The 10,631-nt window shown below is 38.9% G+C and overlaps 1 protein-coding gene across 2 annotated transcripts in view; it reads right to left on the reverse strand.

The window, feature by feature from the left end:
* Positions 1–6,350, reverse strand: part of LOC124276067 (beta-1,4-mannosyltransferase egh-like) — a 129,001-nt gene extending 122,651 nt beyond the window's left edge. For both annotated transcript variants that reach the window (XM_046711708.1, XM_046711715.1), the window contains exon 1: positions 6,246–6,350. The gene's annotated coding sequence lies outside the window, so the exon portion shown is untranslated. The remainder of the gene's footprint in view (positions 1–6,245) is intronic.
* Positions 6,351–10,631: the final 4,281 nt, after the last annotated feature.

A 10,631-nucleotide genomic window follows, 5' to 3' on the forward strand; every position in this document is an offset into this window, starting at 1 on the left:
ATTTCTTTGCTAGATGGCTCTTGTTTTCAATTTTCTGCGTTATGATCATATACACCGAACCGAAAGCATTGTACTGCAATACGTACTGTTCCATGGTAAGATCATACAATATCACCCTACTTGAAACGTGTGGGACATCCATGTAAACAAAAGTTGGAGTTTCTAATTAAAGCACATTGAAATGGATCATGGCATGTATGTAGAACAATGATGCTAAAATCAATAACAGCACAAACTGCTACAAATATTTAGAAGAGAGTTTACTGTGTAAGTTCCTAAATATAAATTTTAATGCTGAAGCTTGGAAATGGGTTCATTTGGACATTTTGTAACTTAAAACTCCCAGTGAATCAGCCTTGAGCATCAGAAAAAGTTTGTAAATTCATATAATGTCACACAAGGAACAATTTCTCAAAATTGTGATCTCACCTCATCATTGTTGCCTTTGAGGTGTTGAAAGTAAACATTTCCGAAACATGGCTTTAACTCAGTTTCACAGTCCCCACTTCCTTAGATGCCGCAATGTTCAAGCTTCAGACTGACCCTACATCGGTCAGAATTATACCGCGAATTACCAGCATTAAGCATGTTAAGTTGCAAGAAACAACCATTTGGCGGGATGTCAGTATGCCCCTCTAAATTCACACGCTCCAGCAAACAGATCTAAATATTGAACGAATATTCGTTTCACACTCACACAAGAAGAGGGCATTCTAATAGCAAACAAGCTCTTTCTTTCAATGCTTAGACAGTAAACATGAGCTTTTCTTGCTTTATAAATATCTGTGCTTGTTCAGTGAGAGAAATTGAACATCCTCTGGCATCAGAGCCTATTGCAAACATAATCAATGAGAAGCAACAATTTGGATTTACTACCAGCCCACAATGGGATGGCTACAGGGATGTTGGTTTCGGCTTGGCCAGTTTGCCTTCTTGGCTTGAGACAACAGAGCTTGGTGTCGGTGACCAGAATTTCTCTGGGTAAAAAATCCTCTGGAATGAAGGGATTTGATTCCATTTGGATTTAACCATGCTCAATAAATTTAAACAATGAAGCAATGACATATATAAACAATGGAAGAAACGACAACTGCTTTGGGGGATTGTGCGCCGGGCCAGGGTTAATGACAAGCAGATGCGATACACAAAATAACAGTAAAGGTGAAAAATGGATTATTTCAACACGATGCTACAGGTTGATAAGTGCATGTTTTACTTACAATCAGCTGTCCAGGAACTGGAGCAACATATGAACAAGATGTAAATTCAGAGTTGACAGAATTGGACGTGTTTTGGGATGAAAGCAGTCTTGAAAAACATCAAAACATTTTGTTTCTTTGTTTGTAGGTTGCTTAACACTAAAGTCATTAATATTACATCTAATTGACCAACGCCAAGTCAAGCTGCGAACATCCACTGATCAATACTAAGTGCAAGGATGCATGGTTTTTGTATTTAGAGACGACGCAATCGACCAAATCACCAAGCTTGACTAACTGATTACTGCCGTATGATTAAGTGACGTCATACTCTGCTGGGGACAGATTCTATCCCAGAATCCCCAGTGGGGTTGAAATGTGATAGCTTAATTTCAAAATCAACCTGACCCGAGCCTGTGAGTGCGGATGTATCACGTGGAACCTCTGAACATGTTGAAATCCTTTTCATACAATAAAATACAATAGTATAGCGAGGTGATCAATACTCAACCACGACTATATATCAACAGGAAAAAGACAATGAGGTGAGGTGAGGTGAAATCGGGTTTTAACGTCATGCTTGAGAATATTTCGCTCATATGACGACGTGCATGCGTGTGTATGTGTATATGCGGCTGCTTGTACTAGCCCAGACTGAAGCTGGTTTTATAGTGCTAGTGCAATGAGATACCATGCCGCAGTGAAGCATGAATACCCCACTCAGACACATTATACTGACTCCGAGCCGACCAGTCCTTGTTGTACCCATTAATGCCGATTGCCAGGCAGGGACCAACAAGTACCATATTTTAATGTCTTTTGGTATGACGCGGTCGGGGATCAAACCCGCGACCTTCTGCTCTCCGGGCGGACGCTCTAAACACTACACCACGGAGGCGGTCAAAGACAATGATATTGTGTGAAGATGAACAGCAACATTTTTGAGTGAATATCATTTTGAAGTAAGTGCTTACTTCAGTTTTCATGCATCCACAAGAATGTCTTGTGCCCCAAGAGTCAGAAGTGAATCTCCTGTCAGGTGTGCCAAAGGGCACATTATCATATTATCACTATGCATAGGTGGCCCAATGGATTTAAGCAAGCCAGGCATATGACAAAGAGAATGTCACTTCACAAGGCTAGATATAATATAGTCAGTTGGCACTTGTAAGTTTGAAAGAGGGCATCATTCAGTTTAATTAGAATTCAGGGGTGGAAATAACTTCAAAATTGCTAGGGTACACCGGTACAGTGGCACATGAAAAAATCACTTGCCCCGATAATTTTTCCTCTATACCTGCCGATTTTCTTGTTGATTGTTTAAATAAATAACATAATTAACATTGGAAAGTCAACTGGACATTGGTACAGCGTGATATACAAATTTGTTTGCTCGACTGGAAAAAACACCGTACTCGGGCGTCGGGCAATGGGTTATTTCCACCCCTGAAATTGATCATATTTTTCAAATCTGAATACATCCTTCATGATCACATTAGGTTTGATATTTAACAACCTGTTAGAGCATCACATGGCCAAGCTCGCTGACTGTCATGCCATCATATAACAGTTGCATTAATTGATGCTCTCCCTGTGAAGATCCGGGTTAGAATTGATCTTCAGTAACCCATGCTTGTCATAAGAGGCGATTAACGGGATTGGTTGGTCAGGCTCACTGACTTGGTTGACACATGTCATCGTATTCCAATTGCGTAGATCGATGCTCATGCTGTTGATCACAGGATTGTCTGGTCCAGACTCAAATTGAGCCCTACCTCCACCCAAATCAATACAAAGTGAAGAGATATATAGCTGGATAGCTGGAGTATTGCTGAGTGCGACATTAAACTAAAATCACTCACCCACTGATCAATGCTCATGTCATCCACAGGATTGTTTGGTTTGGACTTGATTATGTACAGACAACCATCGTATGGTTGGAATTTTGCTGAGAGCGGCTTTAAGAACAAACAAAATTTATGAATACCAAAATTATATTTATGAATCGGTGCATAAGCAAGTTAATAATTTTCATTATTTCCACTTGTTTGTCATATTTGTGGTTTCATGAAATAAAAGGTATTGTGAAAATAATGATTTATATGTGTGTCTGATGCCTAGGGAAGTTATGTAAACAATGCAGAAATAATTTAATCCATAATATCATCACAAAGATATAAGCGATATGAGTAACGGCATGTTTGAAATGCTTGATGAGGCCAACGTTATTCAGTGCATTCATTATATCAGCATTATTATGATCATGACAATTTTAGTGTTTAGCACTGCACTCCGCAATATTCCAGCCATATGACGGCGGTTTGTAAATAATCAAGTCTGGACCAGACAATCCAGTGATCTTCAGCATTAACATTGACCTACGATATGTGTCAACCAAGTCAGCGAGTCTGACCACCCGATCCCGCTAGTCACATCTTACAACCATGGGTTGCTGCATCCTCAATAATCTCTAGGGTATAGTGGAGATTTATCGGAACATATACCCTGGAGATTATCGAGGATGGGGTTGCTGAAGATTTCAATATTCTAGAAGTATGACAACACTGCAAACAATCTAGTCTGTGTCAGACAATCCTGTGACAGCCATCATGAGCATCTTACTGAGCAGCTGGAGATTTAAATACATTGGTGAAGGAACTTTAATGCTGCATTAAGCAATAATGAACTTGCACCACCGCCTGTACATGAAAGAGTTACACTAACACTTAGTCTCTGAATATATAGGATTTTGATTGAAAAAGGACATCAATGAGAAAGGAAATTCAGAACCTGAGGAAATGTAGACTTGCTTCATTTAAGGCTTTAGCATTGCAGAAAGGGCTAGGGGAAAGGGAAATAAATCAGTTCAGGGACTGTGAGACAGACTAATGAATGGGTCTGAAATGGGCAAACGAGTGACGGAATGCTACACAAACATTCAAACCATGGGAATGATCCACAATAAACCAAGTTTGACCATACGATCTACTTAGTCAACCTAAACAAACAGCAGAATAATTCAGTACACACCTCGGACCAGCATATGTAAGTCGGGAGAAATTCCAGGCCATAATCATGTGATAACTCAATCAAAAAAGGATATATGATGTCAGATCATTGTTTAAAATAAATTACTACCATAATCACAAGTAGCACAGTGGGGGTCTCTGAAAAAACAACAACACTGCAATAGAATATCCAACATGTCTAACACATGTAGTGGGCAACCAACAAACTTGACGTTGGTTTCTCGGAAACAATTTATCCAATCATTAAAGTGACAGTTATAAATCTGCAAACATTGACAGCACAGTCTTACCTTGAAGTGCACATTGCATAACAGAACACATATTGTTATACAGCACCTAGCACCGGTGCAACAAATCCCTCAGGTAACTATGCAATTACAAGCAGTTTGGCACAGAGCCCAAATCTCTCATTACTTTTTGCAGATATTTGGCCACCAATTTATCTTTTGCAAGGTTCAGTTTTTAAAAATCTAGATTTGGTATTGAAGCTCAACATATACCGATGCTGTTGGTTGTCATAGTGGGAATAAATAAACCCTCATTCTGTTTAAACATGTTGAAGATTAAGGGTGTTGATAACATTGTATTAACAAGGATGTAAATATTTACTTCAGTCAAAACACAAAGTAAGTGTTGCCCTATCATAATAGATCTTTAGGTTTTTGTTTGTTGTTGTTAATGCCACACACGGCAACAGTCCAGCTATAATATCAAGTCTGGACCAGACATTCCAGTGATCAACAGCATGAGCATCAATCTACATAAATGAGATATGATGACCACATAATCCCATTAGTCAACTCTTATAAATCAAGGGCAGTGGGGTAGCCTAATGGTTAAAGTGTTGGCTCATCACGCCCAAGACCCAGGTTCGAATCCCCACATGGGTACAATGTGTGAAGCCCATTTCTGGTGTCCCCGCCGTGATGTTGCTGGAATATTGCTAAAAGCGGCGTAAAACCAAACTCAGTCAGTCAGTCTTTTAAATCACTGCTCTGGTCATCATAATGGTGGCATAAATTATTGCTTTTGTCATCATAATGGTGGCATGATGTATTGATATTTTTTTCATAGTCATTGACATGTGAATTGTTGTTTTTGTTAAGAAATATTTTCTTTCGTCATGAAATATGAACCATGTTATCTTTGTCATTCTCATTCTCATGTGAATTGTTTTGGTCATCATCATTGATATTGATATTTGCTTGCCAATGCCAAATTCTTACTTTGGACCTGGTTCAAGGTCTGGATTGTTTAAATTGTATTTTAACAAATTACACTTTGAGGACACTACATATTTCACAAATATTAAATTGAATGTCATAACGTCCACCTAAGCACATTTACAATTATCACTGTGACAAGATACTTTTGTAAACTTGTTTTTTATAATCGTGAATACGGATTTACATAAAATGCATACACACTAAAAGCGAAATAGCAGTTGACAGATGTACTTAGGATCCAAAGAGTTATCTCCCTTTGAATGAATAACTGGGGAGGAAAAGCTAGTATTTGTAGCAAACAGATCTCCGCATCTGTCAATCGATCGATGCCTTTAAAGCACACTGGTCATATTCCCATCCTGAAACATGAGCCCATCACTCTCAGATTACACACAAATACCCTGTCTTGTTCCAACAAATGTAAAACGTTCTGTGGCGATGTGACCGTCAAGCGTAAGGTTATATATCAATCAAATCTGAAATAAATTCCTATTTGGCAAGGTTTTCCGTGCAGCAACATGCCAACGACATTGACACTCGCAACATACATTATTCGACGGCGAAGGGTTTAAAAATGCTGCGTATCCGAAAGGCGAATTCAAAACCATCTCTCATGTCAGTAGCGCTGTGCCGGCGGCTGAAAGCTCAACTTTCAGGTGCATCTCGGGCTGCGTGCACGAAACAGCCTCGAGACCGCCTTCTGAACAGGCATGTGAGAAATTTCAATTTACTGGACATTTTGTCACAAGAACAGGGCCATAACACGAAGAGATGGCACAAGGCATACTTACAGCTAAGATCCAACCAGCTCCTAGAATTCAATTATTATTCTTCCCACTGTAGCTCATCGTGGCTTAACCGTCAAAGCTCACAGGCTCGGTTCGCGCTATGACGAGACAGAGCTGGTGTTCGGAGCCATCTGTCTGTACGAGGCATCAGCCCCTCCTAGGATTCCATTGGTCAGTTTTATCTGTAGACTTTGTAGTCATTTTCGGAATATTTTGGTTTCCATGGATACGCGGTAGGCATTGTGATTGAGATACGGACGTATCGAAATGATTAATTAGAGAAAGGAAAATGATAGTTGATCGCATCGAATCTTTTGCACTTGTTTTACAGAGGGTGTTTTACTGACATATTGACAAAGAGAGATTCTTTTTCGCGAAGAGTGCGTGAGGCTGAATAAATTAGTGTTTGTCAGAAATCGTCCACATTTGCAGCAGTTTCGAAAAATATTATCATACACACTCGAATGTTATAAAAGATTTATCACCAACACACAAGGCAACGGTATATTGTGACGTCATCATCTGCTGTGATGTAACTATATATTACGTCAGCAAGGGTGTCTAGTTTTACGTCACAGTTATGCCAGTCTCTTAAAGGTAGTAACACTTTTGTACTTACTGCTACATATTAACTTGCTTATCATATTGTAGTTTCTAAGAAGCCAAGCGGTTAGAACAATCGAAAAAAAACACATTATCAGACATTGTAAACCAAAAGTCACTGTGTTCTTTAATCTGATTGGTTGAAAAACGTGATTAAATGGTATTTGATTCCCGGAAATTCTCTGCGTATTAATACATACAAACATCGCTCACACCATTGTATTGTTACGTCGTCAGATGTGATGACGTCATTAAAATCATATTGTGACGTAGAGTCGGAATGACGTAACAAAAGAGCAGCTCCAGATGCTACCATGGGAGACAGCCGAAACGGCCGGCTGATGACATTTCACTGCTGTACCCGTACTCGATGTCAATGAGAGCAGACACAAAAAACGTGTGTGGACCTCTCGGTTTACTTTTGTGTTTACAATGTCGATAAACATCATGTGTTGGCGAATTTCCGGGTGTTATTGAGTATTTGAAGCACAAGAATATTTCATTTGAAACCTCCGGCTGACGCCGTCGGTTCCAAATGAATTCCCGTGCTTCAAATACTCAATTACACCCGGAAATTCGCCAACACATGATGTTTATCTCCTAAATAACGGTATAGTTTTTGATGACGTAACAATTGAATGACGTTATCCCGTCACTGCGCCATTCTAGTGTGCCCCCTCGTAATCGAACCATTTTACATTACGTCACAATGTTAGCGACGTCACGATGCATGTCAGTTGTAATCGCCTCGTACGGCCTCCTACAGTAAACTACACCGTTGCATCCAGTTTCTTGGTTTGCTGTTGTTTCACGCAGCTAACATCACTGGTGGAAACATCACGTTTATTTTTTACGACGGTTAAAATGTGTCATTTCGACTCACAAGTTTTCAGCGACACGGTAACGTTCGTAATGTTTACATTCCCACAATGCAATTGTGGAATGTCGCTTGACTACTCAACTTCCTCTGGATGTACTGATCTAAACTTACGCTGGTAGTAGAAATGCAACGTTCATATTGTCCCATATGGTTTACGTTAATGACAGATGTAATTAAAATAATTCAGAGAAGATATTTAATCCGAACGTAAACAGTCATCAAACTGTTATCATTTATTTTTTTCTGGTAACGTTCGTCTTAACTCTGACGCAAGCGTCCTCGTGCTTTAACTATAATACTTCAGGGCAAAAGTGTGTTTTATTACACTATACATGGTGGTAGAACGAAGTGTATTTCTTAACTAGGGCACAGAGTTGTTTAGCATCTCAGGCAAATAAAGCTTTAATGGCATTCTATGGTTACCAATATAAATATGGATTAGTCTCTTGTACTGATGTATTTAAAGTTTTTGACACAATGATTTTACCTATAGTTACTTATGGAGCAGAGGTAAGGGGTGTTCACTATTCACAAATTATTGAAAGAGTACAAACACAGTTATGCAAGAGGGTATTGAGGCTGAATAAATATACATGTAACGTTATGGCATTGGGTGAATGTGGCAGAGTTCCCCTTCAGTGTAATTACTTGTTAAAATCGGTTAAATATTGGTGTAAGTTGATTATGATGGATAACAATAGAATACCTTATCAAGCTTATTGTATGCTTAAGACACTTGATGATGTAGGGAGAATTACATGGGCATCGCATATCAGAAATATTTTATTTCAATTTGGTTTTGGTATTTTATGGAAAAGTCAAGACATAGGACATGTAAAAATGTTTATCTCACTTTTTAAGCAGAGATTGTCTGATTGTTTGAACCAAGATTAGCATCACACTGTTTCACTTATGAGCAAATGTCAGACATACTGTCAATTTAAGACAATTTTGCAAGTTGAAAGATATCTGTCCTTAGACATTCCATGGTGTTACAAACATGTTTTTAAGCCAGTTCAGATGTAATAACTTCAAACTTGCAATTGAAACGTTAAAGGTCACATGCAACCAAAAAATCAAACATAATTAAAACACAATTATCACTTATTCATGACATATAATATACATTGCTGGTTATGAAAAAACATATAAACAAAATTATAAGCGTACAATCGCAAATCAAAAGTGCAATATTGTGTACTTGGGTTTACTTCCCAAGAAACGAAGCAGCCGGGATACCGAACCCAGTCAGAGCGGGTGGGTGTGCACTCAAGTGTAACGGCTGGTTCATTTGCAGATGCCCTCACGGCTGATTGTGTGTGTATATGTAGAGATGTTGGGTTTTGTAAATACATGCTCATTTTTTGTGTATAACATTTTGCAATCAACAGACATCATAACATGTCATGTGTTCAAGTATCACACCTGCCTGTCTGTGTAATTACATAATGTGACAGAGACCGAACTCGGGCCATAAATCAATGCATTTTGTTTATGGTGTATAGCCTGATTGGTGTTAAGTTCAAATTGCATGTGGTCAGTGATAGCAGCTGTGTATTGAATATTGTCATTAGCAGACAGGCAGGCAGACACACAGGTGTCAATAAAACAAGACATTGAGTTTAGTCTGTGACAACGACATATCTATATCACAGTTGGAAATTGTGTCAACGCTAAATAATGGCATTGCTTTTAAGTATCGAACTGAGAAAGTGACTCGGTAAGAAGAACGTGTGGTGAAATAGACAAATGAAATTATATAAACAGTTAATTTACTGTCATAACATATAAAAAGCTCGCGCCTGTGAGATATCAACAAAACATTAGAAAAATAGCTCACACCAAAGCCTTCACCGAGTATTCACCGGACAACCGCTTCCAAGCTGCGCGAACCTACTTCACTGCGCACGTGCTATAAGCGCAGCCCAGCTGTTGAAACCCGTTTTCCCCAGAAAAGTCTGGGGAAAATTAGTGAAACGTTTGAACTCCGATTTCGCGCGTTTTTTTTCATCGCGTTATTTTTCAACTTTATAAGTTGAATTTGCATTTTTGACGATTTGTTTCGGTAAGTCCATACCGAAAGGTATCAGAATCTGCAAAGTTGTGTTTTACGTTGCATGTGACCTTTAATCAGATAATAGCTTCCAAACGCCAACTGTAACATGGATGCATAAAACACTGTACTGTAATAGACTCTGTTTATATTGCTTGCCAGTAGTTGAAGAGGAATACCATTTAAATTGTCAATGTTTAAAAAATGCATAAGATAGAATGTTTTCCACCTTACCTATATACTGGTAACCCGTGTAAAGATAGTCTTGTTAGACTTGTGTCATCTAAGGACGATGTTTTGATAAGTATTGCTACTTCTTCTTTAGAAGGGTATATTATGCCTGTACATTGTGCACAGATGGTTCCATAGTTTTCAGAGGCAATAATGTATGACTATTACTGGTTTTACCAGCATCAAACAAAATGTAAAATTATTCTGTAATGTGGGCCATGGCCTTGTATGCTGAAATAAAACTGTCTGTCTGTATGTTTGGTACCCGTGAAGATCCGGGTTAGAATTGTCCTCAGCAATCCATGCTTGTCGTAACAGGCGACTAACCGGATCAGGCTGGCTGACTTGGTCAATACATGTCATCGAATCCCATTTGCGTAGATCGATACTTATAATGTTCATCACTGGATTGCCTGGGTCAGACTCGATTATTAACAGACCCCCGCCTTAAAGCTGAAATATTGCTTAGTGCTGCGTTAAACAACAAACCAAACGAAACCAAAACCTAATCCTAATCCTAATCACCACAGCATTGTACATTGACTTGTCAGCCAATCCGTGCCACGCTGCCATTTTTACTGGTTTTAAATTTCTTTATGCCAAATATTTGCTGAGATGTTTC

This window comes from Haliotis rubra, unplaced genomic scaffold (genome assembly GCF_003918875.1).
Source record: "Haliotis rubra isolate DU_JTF1 unplaced genomic scaffold, ASM391887v1 Scf205, whole genome shotgun sequence".
In the NCBI taxonomy this organism is placed as follows: domain Eukaryota; kingdom Metazoa; phylum Mollusca; class Gastropoda; order Lepetellida; family Haliotidae; genus Haliotis; species Haliotis rubra.